The following is a 24,708-nucleotide window of genomic DNA, read 5'->3' on the forward strand; positions in this document are numbered from 1 at the left end:
CAGTGGGTTGAATTTCAGGACTAGAGACAGAAAGTCCTGGGTTCTTATCTGGCTTCAGACACTTCCTGGCTGTGTGGCCCTGAGCATCTGCCACACCTTTTAAAGAAATTATCAATGAGGGCATAATCTAAAAGTATAAGTATTTAATGTTTTATTTTGTTTTCTTAGTGATTCACGGAGGTTGCTCTTTCAATAAGATATTTCATGTTTTCCTCCTTTTTTTCCATTCCTTTGATTCTGTTTTATTGTTTCTTGATTTCTCAAGAAATCATTAGTTTCTAAATCAGGGGTCCCCAACTATGACCCATGGGCCTCATGCAGGCCCCTGAGGCCATTTATCTGGCCCCCACCACACTTCTAGAAGGGGCACCTTTTTCATTAGTGGTCAGTGAGAGAAGTACAGGGAGGCATCGCTCACATACAGAACTACTTCTGGTGATGTCATCCTTTGGGTGGCGCCTTGTTCTGAGAGTAACTGAAGGAGAACGAGGTGTTGCAAAGGAATATGTGGCTGTACAATGGAAGACGTCAGCATGGTGAGCAGCGATCTGGGGGAGGGGATTCTGCACTGTGTATATGGCTGCCTGGTATAGGGGTGGCAGGGATGGGTCTGTGCAAGATGTGACAGGCCCATCCCAGCCAGCGCTGCAGCCTCTGCTATCGCAGATGGTGGTATACAGATTTGTTAATGATTTTTTTATAGTCCAGCCGTCCAATGGTTTAAGGGACAGTGAACTGGCCCCCTGTATAAAAAGTTTGGGGTCCCCTGTTCTAGATGGTCAATTCTGAATTTTAAGGCCTGGTTTTCCTTGGTCAGTTTTTGGTTCTCCTTTTTCAATTGGCCCATTGCTTTTTGCATCACTTTCATTTCTCTTCCCTACTTTTCCTCGGTTTCTCTTGTTTTTTTAAGTTGTTGTTTTTTTTAGCTTTTCCAGACTCTATATCCAATTCATATTTTTATTTTGGGCTTTAGATGTGTTTCCGTTGCTTTTTTTATCCCCTTGTGTCCGTATCTCTTTATCTCCATAAAAATTCTTTTGAGTTGGGTGCTTTTTTATTTACTCATTTTTCTGATCTAATTATAGGTAGGCTCTGTTTTTTGTGAAGTTGGGGCACCCTCTTAAACGTCAGTCCTTCCTTGATGTTATTCTCAACTTATTTTCTGAGTTGTTACTACATTACCAGATGGCCTGCAGGCTGAGAGCTTTGAGAGCTCCCTCCCCCTGATGATTCAATTGACCCTTGAGATGCTGACAGCCTAAAGACTTTCTTTAGCCTTGGGTGTAAGCTTTTGATCTCATTTTCAACTTGATTAGGTTAGATGCTGTTAGGAAAGGATTTTGGGTAAGGGAAACACAAGAGGAAAAACATATAAAAATCTGATTTATTGTTTAGGAAGGGAAAGGAATAAGGGCTTATGGATTTGCTTATTCTTATTTTTATTTAAATCTAACTAAACTAACTAGGTTATTAAACTAAAAAAAAACAACCAAAAACCCAAATCTCACACAGCAGGAGTCCAAAAACAGTTAGAGCCAGTATCTGTTGTTGTTAGATGTCCAAGCAAGTCCTGATGTCCAAGTAAGACTGAATGCCACCAGCAGTGAGGTACAGGAACCGTTCTTCAGTTTCAACACAGGGAAATCCTCTCCAAGCCTTCCACTCAACCTCCTCAGGAGACCAGAAGAAAGTCTCTTGGGCCAAGATGGAATCTTTCCAGGTCCTGCAGCTCAGGCTCCCATGTGACCCTTGGTCATATGCCACTGTTAATCATACCTAGGTTTGCATTTTTCAGTTTTTCCACAGTTTTGCAAATTGCAAACCTTTTCATCCTTTATCACAGTGCTGATGAAATGTGAGCCCTAGGCTTAGACTCAAGTTTTTGATCTCACTGTGTTCTTGATCCAATTAGGCATGCCCTGGATTGCCTTGTCCTGGAATTCTTCCCTTAATTTGAGGCAAAAAGATGGGGGGGCACTTCCCTGGAGAACTTTGCTCTCACCCAAACTGTAGATTATGTCCTCATCCCAAACTCAGACTAGGATTCCTGGCTTTACTCTGGACCCACACAGATCAGCCCTCTTCAGTCCAGATTGCCTTGGATTGGGACTCCATATTTCTCCACAGGTTTGAAATTTCAAGGGGTATAGGTTGGCTATTTGCCCAAGCAGGATCTCAGGATCTGAATGTTAGCTTGGACTTAAGTTTGGACCCTGTAACAACAGATGTGGGGTGAGGAGTGCTTAGTGGTTTGCTATTGACTTGCTCTTCACTCCTTGTTACAATCTCTTGCTGTCTCTGCTCTCCTCTCACCCTAGTGCCCCAGATGTTGTCTGCCTACCTTTTGGGTTTTTCTTTTCATAAAAGTTGTTTTACTCTGTCTCCTTATTGGTTCTTTCACTCCTGTATTAATTTTGTGGTGATATTTTAATCTTGGTCAGAGAAGATTCTTGTGGTGACATGGAACTGATGCTCTAGTTACTCTTCCATCTTTGCAGTTATTCAGTGGTGTAAAAAATTAGGTTTGGCTTCAGATTTTTTAATTTATGAACAGATTTTGCTCTGTTTTTTCTCTTTATACTTTAATATTTTGTTATAAAGGGTAGTTCTTTAGTTCTTTGTGAGGGGAAAAGGAAGGATAAGGGGTAAACCTAAGAAATATATTTAAGAAAAGGTTTAACAATATACATCCATAGACATGCATGCACATATACACATATTTTTTTTAAATAAGCTTAACCAAGAAAAGACATTGTCCCTCTGTTCTAGAGGCTTCCATTTTAGCTCAAACAGCTCAGATTTAGACAGACAAAATGGTATATTTTTCAATAAATAGGGGAAAGGGTTGACAAGCACATATTATGAGAATATATAAAATGTGTCCGAGCTAAGCTACATTTTAAAAACTGCATATTTGTTATCAATCTCTGATCCAGGAGGAACTAACAGCAGAGTGAGTTATATCTTCAATCTATTAAAATTATTCTAAAAAATTCAGCTTTATTTCAAAATTATATCCATCTAAATGTTAATAAAATTAACAGGGAGAAAAAATCCTTTAATCTTAAAACCTCAAAACAAATAATGCATAGGTCCTTCAAGTACTATCACTAAAATACAAAAAAAAAATAAACATCCGTCTCATCTTCATGATAATAAATCTCATAAATTATTTTTTTTTACTGAGAACATTTATATACTCGGTTTTCATTAAGAAAAATTTCAAATTACCCCTCTTAGATAAAATTACAATTTTGCTAATAATGTAATAAATTTTGCCCTGCACTAATGATAAGCAATGAAACAAAGTATGTTAGTGGCAGTGTCATAGCTACCTAACGCTGTTATAGCAAGATTTTCTAGAAGAAAAAATAAAGTGTAAGGGAATATCCAGGATTGTGTATTTTTTAAGGGCTCTAAGTCCTTGTAATACATTTTAATAACAAGCTTTTATATCCCAATTTTACAAACTGTATATTTTCAAGTGTGGTTCTCAATTCCTTGGTCTATTCCAGAAGTAGCAGTTGTCAGGAATTAGGTAAATGAATGCCTAAAGTTCTGGGCAAACGTTTGCTATTGACAATAGCATTAAAATGTTTTTTTAACAGAATGTGATGAACTAACTTTTTCTGTCTCTTACATGGTCTCTTTATACTTTCTCCCTTGGAGGCTTGAGGAACCTATGCCAAGACAGCAATTGAGTTTTGGGGATTTGGAATATAGTTCAGTCATGGTGGCACCTATGAGACCGATTGAGTGTTGTTTAAACTTTTATTGTTTTGTGGAGGAGAGGAAACAGCGATGAAGGGCCCCCCCTCCAGAGAATTGCTGATTTAAGGGTGCTTTTTTTCTTATGTGTTTTATCCATCAGCTAAAACTGTTATGTTGATAACACTGCATTAAAGCAAACAAACAAACCAAAAAACAACTCCACAAAGTGTGTATGTACTGAATAGGCATCAGGGTAAGTAAGAGTTCAGCAGATTTTTATGAAGCTGAATAGGAAAATGTGAATTTATGCGTCAATGCAAACTCTGCCTCCCTTAGCAGGTTGAAGCTGGAAACAGAAAGAGTATGCCCCATTATGCACTGTGGGAGACTTGGCAGAAGAGTTCTATGCTCCTATTGCTATCACTGATGCTTGAAAAGCACCTGCTTCCACATCATCTGTTTTGAGTACCTCTGTCTCTGGTTATTGGGCAATGCCTCAAGAAGCAAGTCTCCTGCCAACTTGACCAAGGTACCTCCATTCTAATTCCTACCTGAGCAAATTATTGAAGAATAAAGTCACGGAATATTAGAATAAGTACATTTAACTTAAATAAAGGGTCCAAGGAAAATGATCAAGCTCTGAAATATACTTTGAGATGACATACATTCCCTCTACTTTAGAGACAAAATGGAAACTCAAAGAAGGGAGAAAGTTCAATTTCCCTTATACTTTTGACTGTAATTATGGTTTGCCAGAGATCAAATAAACAGAGGAAAAAATTCCATCTGAATGAAACCCATTGGAAAAGTGCTAAACAACAGCACTGCCAAGTCTGGCATCTGACTAAACTGTCTCCAGTTTTAAAATTCCAACTGTAGATGTGTAAACCTCAGAAAGGGTAACTTTACAACAGAAGATGGATTCTCTGAAAACTGTTCATTCATGAACTAACATGGAAAGATATTTGAAGTTGGGTAGATGCAACTTGAGGTAGTTACTTGACTATAAAAAAATGTGGTAGGCTTATTTTCCATGACCTAATTTTGTATTTTTTTAATGAATCAAAGGAAGACAAAGACAAGGGAAAGATTGTGCTCATTGAGTCAAAGGTAATATTTTGGTAGTTTTTGGAATTATTTTGTCTTACTAAAACCAGAACATGGCATGATCATTGATTTATTGACAGAGTAGATCAGATCAGATGTCAAAGGGTTAGTTTGCTGGCTGGTTTTCCATCTTGTTTGACTGAACTAGTGTTTCAGATGCTCAGGGACCATTGCTTTAGATAGCATATCCAAATGAAATCTCTTTATATCTGTATTTTCTGAAATAAAAAAAAAACACTAATGAACCAAATGTGACATTTATGTGTTTTATAACTTTGATTCTCTGTTTTTATTATTTTGCATTGAATTGAATTATGGAAATATGGGGCCCTTTGAAATCTCATGACTGATAAACTGTAGCTATGATTTTTGTAATGATTGATTTTGTTTTCAATTGTTTTGATTTCTACATATTTAAACACTCACTTAGCATGAGATTGATAATAGTTATTTGTCATGTAGAAAATCTGACTTAGATTTATGGGGTTATTTCATGTATTTTCATGCCTCAGTGGTATATGTGAATCCCCACTGTTTAATTCACATGAATTTGGAACAAAATCATAGAAGCTAATATTAGATTGTATGGAAAGAGCACTGCACTTTCTCCTTATCAGCATCTCTGGTCCTACTGCTACTCATACACCGATTAACATCATGTCCTGTCTCTCAGATCTCAGATGTAATATTTTTGGAATGGGCACTGCCAGTTTTCTCACCTTATTCCAAGAATGGTTGCTGTCAAGGACTTGAATAAGTTTTGCAAAGTCATTTCAATTAAAAAAAAATAAAAGCCTCCATGTTAATCTAGGAGTGTAGATGCTCTATTCACATTTGTATTCCATGGTGCTTTTGTGTCAGAGATCAAGTCAGTCAGTTGTGAATTTCTATCTAAGGAGTCATAAAATCTTAGTTAAAGGAATCTAAAGTTCTTAAATCAAGGGAATATCTGAGTGTGATTCTTATCTCTGCTTCCTACCTAGCATAACCTTGGGAACCTAATTTAACTTTTCTTAGTCTTGGTTTCCTCATCTGTAAAATCAATTCCTGTGAGTCAATGACCTCCAATGCCTCTTAGAATTTGAGGACTATTATTTTATGAACTTTCTACATGACTGCATTCTTGACATTCTCGTTTAGTCTTTGAATGTTTTCTTTGACATAAAAATTACTATTTGGTAAAGAGGCCATTCCAATATTAGACAAATTTAGTGGTTAAATTTTTTTTAAATTTTTTATTTAATCCATTTTCTGTTAAACTTCACCCATTTATATCAGTGTTCTCCTTTGGAATTATACAGAATAAATCTAAACCCATTCACATTTCAGACATTCAAAGATGGAAATGCAACTATACTTGTCTTAAGCCTTCTTTTGTCCTGAATTTCTTCATCTGTTTATAATATACCATGATTTCCACCCTAGCTGAAGTCCTCTGAATTCACTCCAGTTTGCAATTTTATTGCTTCCAGGGTGGCCCTGAATTGAACGTGAAAATCCAGAACAGATCAAAATAATGTGTAATCTCTTTCCCAAAGTACATTAATATGGGATACTGTCTTTATTGGTGGAGAAGAAAGCTTTATCCTGTGTTAGGGTCAAGGAGGAGGTGGTGAAAAGTAAAAGAGCTCCAGCCTTCTCCAGTTCCTTTTGGGACTCTTCAAATGAAGGTTCCCTTAGTCTCCCTTTCAAACTCTCCAAGATCATTTCCCATGAGGACTCATTAAGGGTGAAGTTTTCTTCTGCCATTGGTTAACTTTGGGCAATCCTGCTTTCAGTATTTAAGAGAGAAGATGGAAAAAACCAAAAAGTGAAGATGCTCAAGATAAAAACTGGGAAAACATGAAGAGAGCAGGCAATTTCCATTATTTCCCTAAATCCAGCTTCCTCCTCTAAAGCCTTTGTGAAATTTTTCCCTTGGGTAAGATATAATATTTTCTCTCTTGGATGAGTTGATTTACCTTACTCACAATGTGAAAGTTCTTTCATTCCATGTTGTCCAACATATTATATACTCCCCTATGTATATCTTATCTGGATTCTGTTTTACTATTCATTTGAATAAATGGATTTTTTTTCTTGCTACCCTCTGTGTGTATTCTTTGTGGAATTGATATATGGTGAGTAAGGAGGCAATCCTTGGCTATTGAGCTCAGAGTCCTCTACTCCCCACAAATGACAAAGTGATTAGAAACAGATGAAACCCAGTCATATTACTTAGTTTAATAGTATTTGAGGGTTACTTATAGTCTAGGACTTTTTCTCTCCCTCTCTGAAGGAATAAAGTGGTGGCTTCTGGCCCCACTACCTGGTAGGAATGAAAGTCTTCCTTTGAAAATGGAAGGAGTAAAGATACCTATTCTATATTCTTTTGGGATATAAAAGGACAGCATCCTCATCATATGTGCTTCTGTAATAAGCAATGTGGGTCCCATTTCTCTACTCTTAGATTACTACAAATTCATAGGAAAGTGAGAAAATTATCTCCCTTGTTCTAGACACTACAATACAATTACTCACAATTTTATATTTGTTTAGCTAAGCATCTCTAAATCTCTTTCTCAGGGACCACATCTTTACTTTCCTTTTGTTATACTTATACAATTTAAATTTAAAAAAAATCTAAACACAGGAATTCATATTTAGATGATAAATTTCTCCCTTTGTTTTATTATTCCAGTCTGTCAATCTCCTTGAATTTTTCTTCTATCATTCAAATTATTAGCTATATCTCCCAGAATTGTCATTTACACATTTGATAAGCCTCCCAACTCTCGTAAAATAATAGAATATGAGACATATGAAAAAGCACTTTTTTATATGAGGAATATGAGTACAAGAAAGATGAAATGATTATCCTTATCCTAAATTTAGTGAGCATATGGTCATTTACTAGGCAATTGTATAATCAGGAATAGAACTCGTGTCTCCTAGCCCCTAATCCAAAATTATTCCTATTTTGTCATACTGCAAAAGTTATGCTATATTCCTAAGAACTTTTTATGAAACTTGCCAGTAGATAAAAACATTAGAATATTAGGTAATCTAGGAAATTTCCTCTCCTTATTACAGACTGAAAGACAAAAACCTTGTACTTTGATGATCATGGAGACCAAACTATGTTCCTCAAGAGACCACAGTGTGCTATAGACAGAATGTGACAGTAAAAATGTGTATCTTTCCCTCTAAGCAGGATAGTGAAAGAAACAGAGCCTATAATGATATTTATGGAACTCTGGAATCCCCACCCCCCATTTAAATTGTATATGCAATGATGATTCTAAAGCGGAAACACTGATGTGTTGGTTAGGATAGGAAAATAATAAGAATCCATTTTCAATGAGGAAAGAAATTTATGTTGGCCCATTACCTGTAACTGTCAAAAAGATGAAACAGACACATGACAGTATGATTCCATGATCCCAGAGAGGGATGCCTTCACCTGTAGGATGTGCGGTGTGCCAACTGGTCACCAGATGTTGCAGCAGATTTAACCAATTATGAGTATTCCCTCTTTCCCCTCAATAGCTGAATTCACTCTATGTGTGTGTGTGTGTGTGTGTGTGTGTGTGTGTTTGTGTGTGTGTGCGCGCGTGAGAGAGAGAGAGAGAGAGAGAGAAAGTGAGTGAGAGAGAGAGAAGAGAGAGAGAAGGAGAGAAAAAAGAGAGAGAGGAGAGAGAGAAAGAGAGAGGAGAGAGAGAGAAAGAGAGAGAGAAGAGAGAGAGAGAGATGGCAGCTTCATTTTCTTAGGTTCTCTATGAAAGATAAAAAAGAACACCTGATTCTCAGGCAGTCAATCAATTTTCTCATTCAGGTACCATTGTTAACTCACAATATTTAAGATATATAATTTAGATTTGGAAAGAATCTCAGAAATCATTCAGTTCAAATCCCTTTTCTTAGAGGTTAGAAACCAAGGCCCAAAATGTCTTTCCAGTTGTCACATATATCATGAGCAATGTATTCAGGTTCTCTGAGTTCAAATTCCAGTAATCTTTCTTAGATGCTGATCTGTTAGAAAAATATTACATAGGAGTCACATAAAATTCTTTAGAGGAACAGAGTTGGTTAAAATAATTGGCACCTAGGTTTTCACAATGGGAAGGACTTGACCTTTGAGGAGTTTGCAAATGTTAAGGATGAAGAATAAGCAGTAAAATTTAAATAACATTTACACAGACCTCCATTCAATAAGAAAATTGATTAAGAACATGCTTTTTTTTAAGCATTTATTTTATTTGGTCATTTTCCAACTTTATTCATTAGAAACAAAGATCAGCTTTTTTCCCCTCTCCCATTCCCCCCACCCCTCCCATTGGCGATGCACAATTCCTCTGGGTATCACATGCTTCCTCAACCCAAGCCCATTTCAATGCTATTGGTTTCCATAGTAGGGTGTTCATTCAGAGTCTCTTCTCCTTCAAATCCCCTCCACCCCTGTAGTCAAGTTTTTGTCCTTCCTCCATGTTTTTTACTCCCACTGTTTGTCCTCTGCTTGTGGGTAGTGTTTTTTTCTCCTTGGTCCCTGCAGGTTGTTCAGGGACATTGCATTGACACTAATGGAGAAGTCCATTACTTTCGATTGTACCACAGTGTACAATGTTCTCCTGGCTCTGCTCCTTTCACTCTGCATCACTTCCTGGCGGTCATTCCAGTCTCCATCGAATTCCTCCACTTGATTGTTCCTTTGAGCACAATAGTATTCCATCACCAACATATACCACAATTTGTTCAGCCATTCCCCAATTGAAGGGCATCCCCTCATTTTCCAATTTTTGGCCACCACAAACAGCGCAGCTCTGAATATTTTTGTACAAGTCTTTTTCCTTATGATCTCTTTGGGGTACAAACCCAGCAGTGCTATGGCTGGTTCAAAGGGCAGACAGTCTTTTAGTGCCCTTTGGGCATAGCTCCAAATTGCCTTCTAGAATGGTTGGATCAATTCACAACTCCAGCAGCAATGAATTAATGTCCCCACTTTGCCACATCCCCTCCAGCATTCATTACTTTCCATAGCTGTCATGTTAGCCAATCTGCTATGTGTGAGGTGATACCTCAGAGTTGTTTTGATTTGCATCTCTCTGATTATAAGAGATGTAGAGTACTTTTTCATGTGCTTATTAATAGTTTTGATTTCTTTGGCTGAGAATTGCCTATTCATGTCCCTTGCCCATTTATCAATTGGAGAATGGCTTGATTTTTTTGTGCAATTGCTTTAGCTCTTTATAAATTTGAGTAATTAGACCTTTGTTGGAGGTTTTTGTTATGAAGAATGTTTCCCAATTTGTTGCTTCCCTTCTAATTTTGGTTACATTGGTTTTGTTTGTACAAAAACCTTTTAATTAGATGTAATCAAAATTATTTATTTTACATTTTGTGACTCTTTCTATGTCTTGCTTGGTCTTAAAGTCTTTCCCTTCCCCAAAGTCTGACATATATACCATTCTGTGTTCACCTAATTTACTTATAGTTTCCTTTTTTATGTTAAGGACATGCTTTTATATAAAACACTGTGCTGAGTACTGAAGGAAATGGAAAGACTGAATGGCTTCTGGATTCAAGAAATGTACATTTTAGGGAAATAGATGAGATCCAGCCCACAAATAACCATGATATAAAACCAGAACAGGAATACGTGTATGATTGTAAAAAGGTATTCATTAAGGAGTCTATATATATGTAGGGATGTCACCAAAGATACTTAGGTTTTGGTGAAGTGATTTATTATGTCAAGATTACTTTGCTATAGAGAAGAAAAGATACATGATAGGAAGAATTGGCAGCAATAATGAAAAAAATAAATATGTAAAAATTGGGCAATCCATATATCAAATATTATATAGAATTAAGTAGTTAAATTAATGATGAGTGACTACAGACACTAAACAATCATATTGAATCTAAAAGTTCTAGAATATGTTATGTCTAGGAATTCCAGCTTGAGAATGACTTTGCATTTTTTGCTGATTCCAATGTGCTATATATATTACATGCAATGTGGCATACTAAATAAGCATTTCCCAGAAGAATCTTTTGTATTTAATATTTAAAGGTGCTAAACTTTTGAAAGAAAAAGTAGAGGACACTTATTGGAGTTGCTGTGAGAGCTCACTTGATTTATAACTTCTGATCCATGGTCTTTACAAAAAGAAAACTGGATTTAACCTTTGCCCACATTCCACTATAGGAAAAAAGAATTGAAATGCTGACAAGGAAGCACCATCAGCAGGGTGTCTGAGAAACATTTAGAGTTGATTTGAAAGGATTTGAAATCTATCAAATTCATAAAATGAAATTTTAAAAGTCTATTGGTGAGATATATGTGGAAAACATACAGTGAAAATAGGAAGTCTGAATGTTAAATTTTGAAAATAGAAATGAGGAGAGAAAAAAGGAGAAAGAGGTTGAGAGAGAAATTGAGAGAGAGAGAGAAATGGAGACAGAGACAGAGAGACAGAGAGATGGGGGGAGGGAAGGAGGGAATAAGAGTTCAGTTAAATATTTTGAGCCCATAAAGACCTATCAGTATATTCTGACATGTACAGAAGAGAGACTTTTTCCCTTCTGCCCTTGTCCTATTACTGGAAGCAGCCTGAGAATGTGTGTAGATACTCTACTTCTCCTTAATATTGAGTGAATAACAAGCATTGGGAAAACAGAGTAAAAGCAATGAAATGGAAATAGAATTATCACCAGGATGTTCTAGCCAGAGCTAAACTTCACATTATCATTCAAAATCTGGCATACTTCTCTTCTCAAGGGATTCTCTGAAACTTGTATTTGCCAGACAATCAATAATCATTTATTTCGGGCCTATTATGGACAAAGAATTGTACTAAGTGCTGAGGATACAAAAAGAGGCAAAATTCAGTGTTTGCCTTCAAAGGGCTCACAATATAATAGGGGAGACAAAATAAAGTAATATGTAAATCAACAACTCACAAGATAAATAGGAGATAACTGATAAAGGTAAAGGCTTTGAATTGAGGTATTGGGCATGATAGAAGATTGAATTTGTTTGAGGTAAATATCTAGGGAACCTCTGAATCAATCCACCTCTTAAAGACTCAACTTAGGAGTCATAGTCACCTGTCTAATGGCCTGACACTGGAATTTTGGTGTATTTCTCCCCTCTCTCCATGATTTGACTCTCTAGCTGTCTGGGTGGCTTTTTATCTTATCTCTGGATCTTTGGCAATCCTTGAGTCCTTGCTGCAGTGGGGGGCCTGAATTCTTTAGAAATGCTAACACCCCCCTTTTTCCTATCTTTCCTGACTAATAAATGGTTATAAATTTAGTAATAAACCTCCAGATTAATTTTTATTTATAACATATTTTAGTTGGGAACTGAAGTAAGTCTAGAGTAAGATGAATTTCTATATCCAACTAAGTGTATATGTTACTACATATTTGAGCCAACTCTATTGAGAGTGAGGTTCAAGTATTACTGAACACTCATTTCCATCTTCCTCTTCATTATAATACCTCTTTTGCATGCCTTTTATTTGAAACAATTCAAATAATTCACCCCACAGTGTGTCCCTTCCCTCCTCTCCCAGCAGAGTCCTCTTAATTTTATGTTTTTGGATAATATCCCACCGTAGTTAATTCACACTCAAATCTTCTTGCTGTGAATTCCTTCTAATTTCCCTAATATTGTTAAAGTTTCTTTTTTTTTAAACCCTTACCTTCTTTCTTGGAATCAATACTGTGTATTGGTTCCAAGGCAGAAGAGTGGTAAGGGCTAGGCAATGGGTCTGAGACCAGATTTAAACCTAGGACCTCCCATCCCTAGGCCTGGTTCTCAATCCACTGAGCTACTCAGCTGCCCCCATCATTAAAGTTTCTAAGAATTATGAGTATTATCTCCCCATGTAAGAATATATATATATATATACATATATATTTCAACCTTATTCAATAGCTCATGATTTTGAATCTTGTCAAATTATCTATGTAGTCCTGATCTTTTCAATAGGAATGTTTGAATGTTTTCTGTTTTCTGAAATAATAATTTTCTCCCCTGAAGAATTATACTCATTTTTTAGGAATAATTCTTGGTTGTAGTTATATCTCTTTTTTCTCCCTGGAATATGCTATTCCATGCCCTCCAATCCTATACTATAAAGTAGAACTAGGTAAATATTGTGCTTTTTGACTGTGGCTCAAGATATTTGAATTGTTTCGTTCTGTATGCTTATAGTTAGCTTGGGAACTCTAGAATTTTGCTATCACATTCCTTATATTTTTCATTAGGGATTCTCTCTCTCTGGAGGCGATTCTTTCTGCCAGGAGCCATCAAAGACAACACTGTTTGACATGGTCCATGTGGAAACTGGGGACTGCAAAGCAGTGGCCAGGAAGGATGGAAACATCCACTAAAACCCCACTAAGTGACTTTCCTTATTAACATACCCTTATTATTGGAATTGCTATGATTATTATTCTTACATAGCCCCAGGAAAAATAAATGACAGCAACAGGCTTGCAGGGTTAATACAGATAGCCCACTCTGTCCCCCCAGGATATTGCCAGGAGAGCCCATTTATAAAATTAAACCTAAGGTTTTTTATATACCCACTTAGATAGGACCATCTTTTTTAGGCATACAAACTTCTGGCAAATCTGTGCTCTGAATTCCCTAACCTATATCTGAATCATGTTGATTCCACCCTCTGATCCTGCATTTAACAACAATGTTTCATTTACTATCTCCCTAGGCTTCATGTCTATTGTTAGGTTCCATGAAAACATATATGTTGAGAATGAAACTGTGTGCCAAGTAGATGTGTGATCATGAGGGTATAAAATAAAGCCAGGCCTCAGACAAGACAGAGCAGTTTATCCTGTGAAACCTGTGATGTGGGTTGAATGTGAAAGCTGTGTCCCATCCATCATTTCGTTGACACCATCCCACCTCTGACCCCATACCCTGTGGGAGGCTGGCTCACCCCACAGCATCTTCCAACATCTATTTTACTCTCTAATACTAGGATATTAGGGCATTGTTCCTTGATGATTTCTTGAAATACAATGTCTGGGTTTTTTTCCCCTTTTCCTCCCCTCCCTTACCTCTTTGAGAAGGGGAATAGTCTCATATGGTTATACTCATAGTTTCACATTTTTTAAAATTTCCATATTCCTCATACCATGACATAAGACATGTCATAAAATGCAATAGACATCTCATGAAGGAAAAATACAGTGGAAAATAACATGCTTTTATCTGCCCTCAGATTCCAATAATCCTTTCGTTATTTAAATTTTCTTCATGAATATCTTCTGGTTATCTTATAGAATTTCTTTGCTGAGAATGATTTAGTCAATCATATTTGATCATCATATAATGATTCCGTTATTACAAATATTTTTCTCCTGGTTCTGTACACTTCACATTGCATCAGTAAATGTGAGTCTTTTTTGGTTTTCTCTGAATTCATATTGTGCCATTGCTCCTTATAGCACAGTAGTATTTAATTACAATCATATGTTATACATTCTTTATCGATTGCCGAAATTATGGACAAATTCTCAGTTTCTAATAATTGCAAGGACAAAAAGAGTTGCAAAAGTATTTTACTACAGGTAGATCCATTTCCTTTATCTCTGACCTTTTTGGGATACAGATTCAGTAGTGGTATTGCTTGCTGGGTCAAAGGATACACAGAGTTTAGGGGCCTTTTGATTCTGGTTCCATATTGTTCTCTAGATTTTTTGTGTCAGTTCATAGTTCCAGCAATAGTATGCTAGTGCCCCAAATTTTCCTCATCCTCTCCAACGTTTATTATGTTTGTTTTTGGCCATCTTAACAAATATGATAAGTTTGAAATGGTATTACAGAGTTTTTTTCAGTTTGCATTTTTTTACTAATCAATACTGATTTTTGAAACATATTTTTTTGTTTGATTAGTTTTTATACCTCATGGAATCATTAGTTTCTATTTGCCCAACTCTAATTTTTCAAGACAATATTTTCTTCAATTAGTTTCTTTGCCTCTTTTCCCATTTGATCAATTCAACTTTTTAAGGAGTTATTTCCTTCAGTGAATTTTTGTATATTATTTCCAAATGTTCTGTTTCCTTTACCAAGTAGTTGCCCTGGATGTATGACCTAAGTACCTAAGGTTGCTATTTGGATAGGGACTCATCGCTGACTGTCCTATGACCTTCTTGGTAGTTTGTACAAGGCTAAGTCTCTGCTCCTATGGGTAGGAGCAGGGTCTCATTGCTAAGTTTTCCCTGGAAGTGAAGTCTCACTGCTGGCTTACCCTGGGGATGGTGCTTGACTGTCAGCTTACACAATGTGGGGCCTTAATAGTGGCCTTCACTGCTGTGTTGGGCCCTGATGTAGACTAAAATCTAGTTAAAGCTTCCCTGATAACCTCCACTCTGCAAGACCTGGTACCTACTTACTTTGGGTTGAGGCTTCTCATCTATGGGGTAGAACTTTACCTTTCCCCAGCTGGGTGCTGCCTGACCTGGTCCAAACTTTTAGCTACTGACCAAGCTTACCTGCTATCCCAGGGAGACAAATTTTCTCCCACTGATTCTTTAAACTCCTCTTGGGAGGAGAACTGATACAAAATTTATTAAGAGTTTTGGTAAGAATTTCTCTTAAAGTTATTTGAGAGAAATCAGGCAAGCTCCTTACTTACTCAGCCATCTTGGCATCAGAAATTCTCAATTATATTTATGATATGATCAACAGTTTTGGAAAACAAATTGCAACTATGCTCAATGGATTCTAGGACTGTGCGAACCCTTTGAGGTAGCAATACTATTACTATGTCTTTATTCAAAACATATCAAAAAGGGAGAAAAAGACTTATGAGAACACAAATACTTATTATGGCTTTTTTGTGGTGCAAAGAATTGGAAATGGAAGGTTTGTCAGTCAAGTAAATATGTATATGATAGTATTGGGATACTGTTGTCCTACAAGAAATAAAAAGCAGGATAATTTAAAAAAAATCTAAAAAGACATACATAAACTAATTTAAAGGGAAGTGAACAGAAGGAGAACATTGAAAACAATGAAAGCAATTTTTCTTGATGATGTGAGTGAAAATTCCCTTACCCCCTTATATGAGGATTAGATTTTTTACTTTTTTTTTTATTTAGAATAGTTATTGATGGCTCCATTATTCATTATCCCCTTCCTTTTCCCCACTGTGGAAGCTGACAAGCAGTTCCACTGGGTTATGCACAAATAATTGTTTGAAACTTATTTCCATGTTATTCATATTTGCAGTAGGAAACCTTTACCATAAAAACCCTAATCGCATCTCTATCGCAGGACATGATCTATCACATATTTTTCTAATGCATTTCTGGTTCCACAGCTTTTTCTCTGGATGTGGATAGCATTCTTTCTCCTAAATTCCTCTGGATTGTCCTGTCTCATTGTATTGTTACTGTTAGAAAAGTCTATTATATTCAATTGTGTCACAATCTATCAGTCTCTGTGTACAATGTTCTCCTGGTACTACTCCTTTTGCTCTGCATCAATTTCTGGAAGTCATTCCAATTCACGAGGAATTCCTCAATTTCTTCATTCCTTTCAGCACAATAACATTCCATCAAGAACATATATCACATTTTTGAGCCATTCTCCAATTGATGGACACCCCCTCATTTTCCAATTTTTTTGCCACCATGAAGAGTGCGTCTATAAATATTTTTGCAAAATTCTTTTTCCTTATTATCTATTTGGAGTACAAACCCAGCAGTGGTATGGGTGGATCAAAGGGTAGGCATTTCTTTAAATCCCTTTACATATAGTTATAAATTGCCCCCAGAATGATTGGACAAATTCACAACTCTACCAGCAGTTTATTAGTATCCCAATTTTGTCACATACCTTCCAACATGTATCATTTTCCTTTGTTGTAATATTGGCCAATCTGTAAGGTGTGAGGTGGAAACTCAGAGTGATTTTAATTTGCATTTCTCTAATCAGGATGGATTTAGAACACTTTTTCAAGTGCTTATTGATAGTTTTGATTTTATCATGTGGACACTGCCTATTCATGTCCCTTGACCATTTGTCAATGGGGGAATGTCTTGATTTCTTCTGGATTTGACTCAGTTCCTTATATATTTGGGAAATTAAGCATTTGTTGGAGAGTTTTGTTATCAAGATTTTTTTTATCAGTTTTTTGCTTTCCTTCTAATTTTAGTAGTATTAGTTATGTTTTAAAATTTTAATTTAATATAATCAAAGTCATTCATTTTACATTTTGAAATGTTCAGTATCTCTTACTTAGTGTTAAATTCCTTACTTTCTCACAGATCTGACAGTTATACTATTCTATGTTTACCTAATTTATTTATGATTTCACTATTTATATTTAAGTAATTTGCCCATTTTGAATTTATCTTGGTATAGGGTGTAAGGTGTTGATCTAAACCTAATTTTTCCCATAATATTTTCTAGTTTTCCAAGCAGTTTTTTTTTTTTTACCAAATAGTGAGTTCTTGTCCCCAAAGCTTGGATCTTTGGGTTTATCAAACACGAACCTATTGAGGTCATTTACCCCTAGTCCATTCCATTGATCTTCCCTTCTATCTCTTAGGCAGCACCATATTTTTTTAATTTAAATTAATTTATTTAGTCATTTTATAACATTATTTCTTGGTTACAAGAATTATATTATTTCCCTTCATCCCCTGCCCCAGCTCTTCCCGTAGCTGACACACAATTTCACTGGATATGACATGTCCTTGATCAAAACCTTTTTCCATGTTGTTGATGTTTGCCCTAGGGTTATCATTTAGATTCTGCATTCCCAAACATATTCCCTTGACCCATGTATTCAAGCAGTTGTTTTCTTCTGTGTTTCTGCTCCCACAGTTTTTCCTCTGAATGTGGATAATGTTTTTTTTTCTTGTAGATTCCTTCAACTTCTTCAGGATCACTGCATTGCCACTAATGAAAAAAGTCCATTATATTTGATCGTCCCACAGTGTATCAGTTTCTGTATACAATGTACTCCTGGTTTTACTCCTTTCACTCTGCATCAATTCTTGGAGGTTGTTCCAGTTCACAAGGAATTCGTCCAGTTCATTATTCCTTTGAACACAATAGCATTCCATCACCAACATATACCACAATTTGTTCAGCCATTCTGCAATCGGAGGGTATCCCCTCATTTTCCAATTTATTTTTTTGCCACCACAAAGAGTACAGCTATGAATATTCTTGTATCAGTCTTTTTCTTATTATCTCCTTGGGGTACAAACTGTAAAGATTAAAATTTAGGGGAGAGGGGGAGACTGAGGCAGGTAGAAATTAGTTTCTCTCTGCAAGGAATATATATTTTTTAGAGGTTTATTAAAGGTTAAAGATTAAGAATATACAAGTAAGAAACATGTGCCTAGGCCAGAGGCCTAGACAAAATAACCTCACATCATGGAAGAGACGCCTCTGCTCCAAACGGGGAAGTCCAAAAAAAAGGCCAAACCCTTCAAAAGTCTTTGCTTAAATATCTTCTCGATCTCGGCCCAGGTGAGATTACAAGGCATTCTGGGGAAGTGGAGCAAAGGCTCATGGGGATTGTAGTCCTGTATTCGAGTCTATTTTTTACATCCCCCCGTGTGATCATTTGTGGAAAAATTAATTTTTCCCCAAAAGGATCATAAAAACATAATAAACTTAAAAGATTACAATAGTGTGAGGATAAGAGAAAAAAGAATAAAACCAATAATTTCTGAACACATTGACAAAAAGCCGTTAGGGGGCAGTCCCCTTTGGCATAAAAGTATACATACAAATAAATGTTCAATCAACCACACCCAAAGTTCAATTTTGTGCAACTTGTGGTCTGGAGGCTTCTTCATGGTGGCTTCTCCAACAGTTCAGTTCTGGATTCAGAGACGTAGCATCTTCTTCACCTAAAATTCTTCTCAAAAGGAATTTAAACTTTGCAATTTAAATAATGATATTTTTTACATTCCCCCGTGTTGTGGGTGATTGATCAAAATCCCCAAAATTCTCAATAGCCCAATTAATTACAATAGCAAAACAAACACACTTTCACATTTCACATAAGTTGCTGTATGACATTTTTAAAACCTATGAATTGATGGACATTTGTCACAATTTTTACAAACGTAGCAATCTTTCAACCTTGGTAATAAACATATTTTTTAAACAAAGTAAAACTCATCTTGGGTTAAGAACATAATCAAGAAATCTATATATCATTCTGGTAGAAGTAAAATAGTGAGCTAAAGAGCATAAATAAAGGGGTGCTCCTTTTTCTTGGAGGCTTTTCCCAAGGGTACAAATGCCCTGAAATTAACTGCCCAACTTCCATTCACATGTGCGAAGGTTGGGGGTTATAAAATACATTTCACTTCAGCTACTAGAATGGGCCTTACCTCGTGGTAGGGGCAGGCAAAAATAACCAGACTGTTAAAAAAAATTCCAAAAATCATATTTAAAAAACCCTTAAAATCAAATCATTTGAGGTATTTAGCACATTAAATTTTCAAAGGTTGTTAATACAATTATAACCAGTTCTGAAGTCCATCTATCCTCAGCAAAATAGAAAAAAGCTGTTTTTTCATATATGGGCTTATTCACAACAATATTTGTTCAACACAGTTATAGGGGGAAAACAACAGAATTTCAAAACTCAGTACATTCAAAATAAATTCAATCAACCTTCAGTTCACAGAATAATATTCAATCCAGTAATATATGAACTTAAAATCACAAAGTTATATCTTAAACAAAAAATGCAATAGAATACAGATAATTTTATAAACCATTGGAGTCTGAAATGCCTTAGAATATAGCCTTTAGTCTCTTCAAAGTTCCTTGGGGTTTTGTTTGTTTGTTTGTTTTTAATTATCCATTTAAATGTCTATTGTCCGAAGGTAGAGTAGTAAAGGCTAGGCTACGGGGTTCAAGGGATCCGTCCAGGGCCCCATAGCTGGGAAGCATCGGAGGCCAGATTTTAACTAGAGACCTCCCGGCTCTGGGCCTGGCTTCCAGTTCGCTGGGCCACCCATTTTCCTCCCCAAAGTTAAAGTTGAATCTTTTGGCTGAGTCTGCTCCCAGATAGGCAGGCAAAATCAATGAAATTGCCAGAAGAGTCAAAAATCCTTTTAAACAGCCCATTGCTATTAAGTTTCTGTTTGAAAAGATCTGTTTCTTCTCTTTAGTCTTTTCTGTCTTTCCCCTCTCTGATACCCCTGTGGCCAATACCCCCAGCCACGTGGAGGCTTAGCCTAAGGGAAAATTGCCCGGTCTCCTTTCCCTCTGGTCTCTCCCCTCCGCCCACGTGGCCAATACTGTTACCAGCTGGTCGCAATGAGTCCTGAGCGATCTGCTCCAAGGATCTGGGTGATGAGCCGGCTGGGGTCACAATCGCTCCTGGGTCTGGGGCTGGGGTGATGAGCTGTCTGGGTCGGAGGCCAGATGGGTGAGAGACAGACCGCCGGGGTGGGTCGGGCCGGGAGCCGGAGCGGCTGCGGGGGTGGGCAAGGCCGGGACCAGGTACCAGGTGAGGATGATCAGGGCTGCAGGCTGCAGGCAGGAAGCGGCAGGGCCGCTTTGTAGGTACTAGCTATTAAAACTGAATTTAAGATCAGAAAAGAAATCAGAAGATTGAAAGTTCTTTTTCCCGTAGTGGTTAGCCAAAACTGTAAAGATTAAAATTTAGGGGAGAGGGGGAGACTGAGGCAGGTAGAAATTAGTTTCTCTCTGCAAGGAATATATATTTTTTAGAGGTTTATTAAAGGTTAAAGATTAAGAATATACAAGTAAGAAACATGTGCCTAGGCCAGAGGCCTAGACAAAATAACCTCACATCATGGAAGAGACGCCTCTGCTCCAAACGGGGAAGTCCAAAAAAAAGGCCAAACCCTTCAAAAGTCTTTGCTTAAATATCTTCTCGATCTCGGCCCAGGTGAGATTACAAGGCATTCTGGGGAAGTGGAGCAAAGGCTCATGGGGATTGTAGTCCTGTATTCGAGTCTATTTTTTACAAAACCCAGCAGTGCTATGGCTGGATCAAAGGGCAGATGATCTTTTAGCACCCTTTGGGCATAGTTCCAAATTGCCCTCCAGAATGGTTGGATTAATTCTCAACTCCACCAGCAATGCATTAATGTCCCAAATTTCCCACATTCCCCTTCAGCATTCATTACTTTCCATTGCTGTTATGTTAGCAAATCTGCTAGGTGTGAGGTGATACCTCAGAGTTGTTTTGATTTGCATCTCCTGATGATAAGAGATTTAGAACACTTTTTCACATGCTTATTAATAGTTTTGATTTCATTAAATGAAAATTGTCCATGTCCCTTGCCCATCTGTCAATTGGAGAATGGCTTGATTTTTTGTATAATTGGTTTAGTTCTTTGCTTATAATTTCCTTCATTATATTCAAGTCATTTACCTATTCTGAGTTTATCATGGTGTAGGGTATGAGATGTTGATCCAAACCTGCTCTCCTGTAATTTCTTCCAATTTTCCCAGCAGTTTTTATCAAATAGTGGATTTTGGTCTCCAAAACTGGGATCTTTGGGCTTATCATAGACTGTCTTGCTGAGGTCACTTACCCCTGGTCTATTCCACTGATCCTCCTTTCTGTCTCTTAGTACCAAATTAGTTTGATGACCACTGCTTTATAGTATAGTTTGAGATCTGTGACTGCAAGGCCTCCTTCCTTCACTTTTTTTTATGATTTCACTGTATATCTTTGAAGTTTTCTTCTTCCATCTGAACTTTTTTTGTCTTTTTTTTCCTAATTCAGTAAAAAAATGTTTTTTGGTAGTTCAATGGGAATGGCCCTAAATAAATTAATTAATTTGGGTAGGATTATCATTTTTAGTATGTTAGGTTATCCTACCCATGAGCAATTAATGTTTTTCCAATTGTTTAGATATAGTTTTAATTGTGGGGAGATTGTTTTGTAGTTGTCTTCTTATAGTTCCTGTTTTTTTCTCGGCAGAGAGATTCCTAAGTATATTATATTGTTTAATGGGATTTTAAATGAAATTTCTCTAATTATTGCTGCTGAGATGTGTTGGATATATATAGAAATGTTTATGGATTATGTGAGTTTATTTTCTAGCCTGAAACTTTGCTAAAGTTGTTGATTATTTCCATTACCTTTTTGGTTGATTCTCTAGGACTCATTAAGTAGACCATCATATCATCTGCAAAGAGTGATAGCTTGGTCTCCTCATTGCCTATTTTAATACTTTCAATTTTTTTCTCCTCTAATTGCTACACCTAGCATTTCTAGTACAATGTTAAATAATAGAGGTGATGATGGGCATCCTTGTTTCACTCCTGATCTTATTGGGAAGGCTTCTATTTTATTCCCATTGCAGATGATGTTTGCTGATGGTTTTAGATTTATATACTTTATTATTCTTAGGAAAGGCCCTTATATTCCTATACTTTTAGTGTTTTCAATGGAAATGAGTGTTATATTTTGTCAAATGTTTTTTTTCTGCATCTATTGAGATAATCATGTGATTTTTGTTGGTTTGCTTGTTAATATGGTCAATTATGTGGGTAGTTTTCCTAATATTGAACATCCTAGTATTCCTGGTATGAATCCTATCTGGTCATAGTCGATAATCCTCGTGATCCCTTGCTGGAGTCTTTTTGTTAGTATTCATTTAAAGATTTTTGCATCTATAATCATTAACGAGATTGGTCTATAGTTTTCTATTTTTGACCTGCCTGGCTTTGGAATCAGTACCATATTGGTATCATAAAAGAATTTGTTTGAACTCCTTCTTTGCTTATTCTGTCAAAGAGTTTGTAGAATATTGGGATGAGTTGTTCTTTGAATGTTTGATAGAATTCATTTGTGAATCCATCTGGACCTGGGGATTTTTTCTTAGGGAGTTCATTGATGGTTTGTTCAATTTCTTTTTCGAATATGGGGTTGTTTAGGTAGTCTATTTCTTCCTCTCTTAGTCTAGGCAATTTATATTTTTCTCAATATTCATCCACATATTTATTGCCATATAATTGGTCATAAGAAGTTCTAATGATTGCCTTAATTTCCTCTTCATTAGAGGTGAGGTCTCCCTTTTCATTTTGAATATGGTCAATTTGGTTTTCTTCTTTCTTTTTTAAATTAGATTGACCAGTACTTTGTCTCTTTTATTTGTTTTTTTTAAAGTACCAGATTCTAGTCTCATTTATTAATTCAATAGTTCTTTGACTTTCATTTTTTTTATAATTTCTCCTTTGATTTTTAGCATCTCTAATTTAGTCTTCATCTGAGGATTTTTAATTTATTCACTTTCTAGTTTTTTAACTTGTATGCCCAATTCATTTACCTCTGCCCTCCTTAATTTGTCAATATATGAACTCAAGGCTGTAAGTTTCCCCTGAGTACTGCTTCAGCTGCATCCCATAGATTTTGAAAGGATGTCTAATCACTGTCATTTTATTCTGTGAATTTATTAATTGTTTCTATGATTTTTTTTTCTTTAACTGATTCTGGAATATTATCTTGTTTAATTTCCAATTAATTTTTGGTTTGCCTCTCCATGTACCCTTACTAAATGTTATTTTCATTTCATTGTGATCTGAGGTTGATCTGAGAAGGTGTTTGTCTTGGCAGAGAGATTCCTAAATATTTTATATTGTTTAGAGGCATTTTAAATGGAATTTCTCTTTATAACCCTTGCTGCTGTGTTTTGTTGGAAATATACAGAAATGTTCATAATTTAGGTGCATTTATCTTGTACTCTGAAATTTTGCTGAAGTTGTTAATTGCAGAGGTCCATCCAGCAGTCTCTCCAAAGGTCCTAGGGGTCTCTCTGAGGGTCCTAGGGGTCTCTCTGCCCAGATGTGACATTACATTAGATTAAAGAAGAGAAGACATATTGTGCATTCAACTCATGGATGCAGGTATCACACACAGTGTTCTGCCATTGTACCATCATTCATTTATCATATAGGTTTTCAGACACATACACAATCAATTCTCTATGTATGTGACATTCTACATTTTGATAGGATATTATCAAATCATCTAAACAACACTCTTGTGATGTTACTACAACAAAGAATTCTGTGATCATTTACTGCATTTATGCATCGCTCTATGATAGATATGAATAATGTGAATAAAGTCATTTATAGGTTAGTACCCCTTGACCTGATGAGAGGATCATTGTGCTTTTGGTCAGCTTTCACTATCAATCACAATTGCTTGGGGGATGAATAACAAAATATCTTTGTATCTAGGTGTGAGGACCTGAAGCAGACAAGTTTTGGAGTTTTCCTCAATTTACAAGTTCTGTTTTTCTTGTGTTACTTTGAAGTGCCTTGAATGCTGCTTGGCTTCTGTTTATCAACAAATTCATTGGAGTGTGATAACTGTAGGGAAAGATTTATTATGGTGATTAAGCATCTGGCCAGTGTTTATTGTGAAGCCTTGAAGTGTATCTTGTCCTTGAGAAAGGAGGGTTTTTGTGCAATAATCTTTGGGCTTTTATTCTGTAATTGCAATCATTTTGGGGTACTAATCTAGGGGGATTAAAGTGGGATATATATTTATTGATACTATAAGTATTTGCTCTCATATTATTTCTCCTGTATTGGGGAGAGAATAATAATCCTAACAAGTCCTATAATTAGTGAAGTTGAGGAGAGAAGTCACAGAATGGGACCTCTCATATGGGGGGGGTGTACTTTGCATACCCCTTTTCCCCAGACTGTGACTTTGTCAGCCAGTCAGAGTATGATGGCCTCCAGCAGTTAATTATTTCCACTAGTCTTTTAATTTATTTTCTGAGGTTCTTTAAGTATACCATCATAACATCTGCAAAGAGTGATAGTTTAGATTCCTTGTTGCCTATTTTGATGCCTTCGATTTCTTTTTCTCTAATTGCTATCACTAGTGTTTC

The sequence above is a fragment of the Monodelphis domestica genome, chromosome 3 (assembly GCF_027887165.1).
Source record: "Monodelphis domestica isolate mMonDom1 chromosome 3, mMonDom1.pri, whole genome shotgun sequence".
NCBI classification, from domain to species: domain Eukaryota; kingdom Metazoa; phylum Chordata; class Mammalia; order Didelphimorphia; family Didelphidae; genus Monodelphis; species Monodelphis domestica.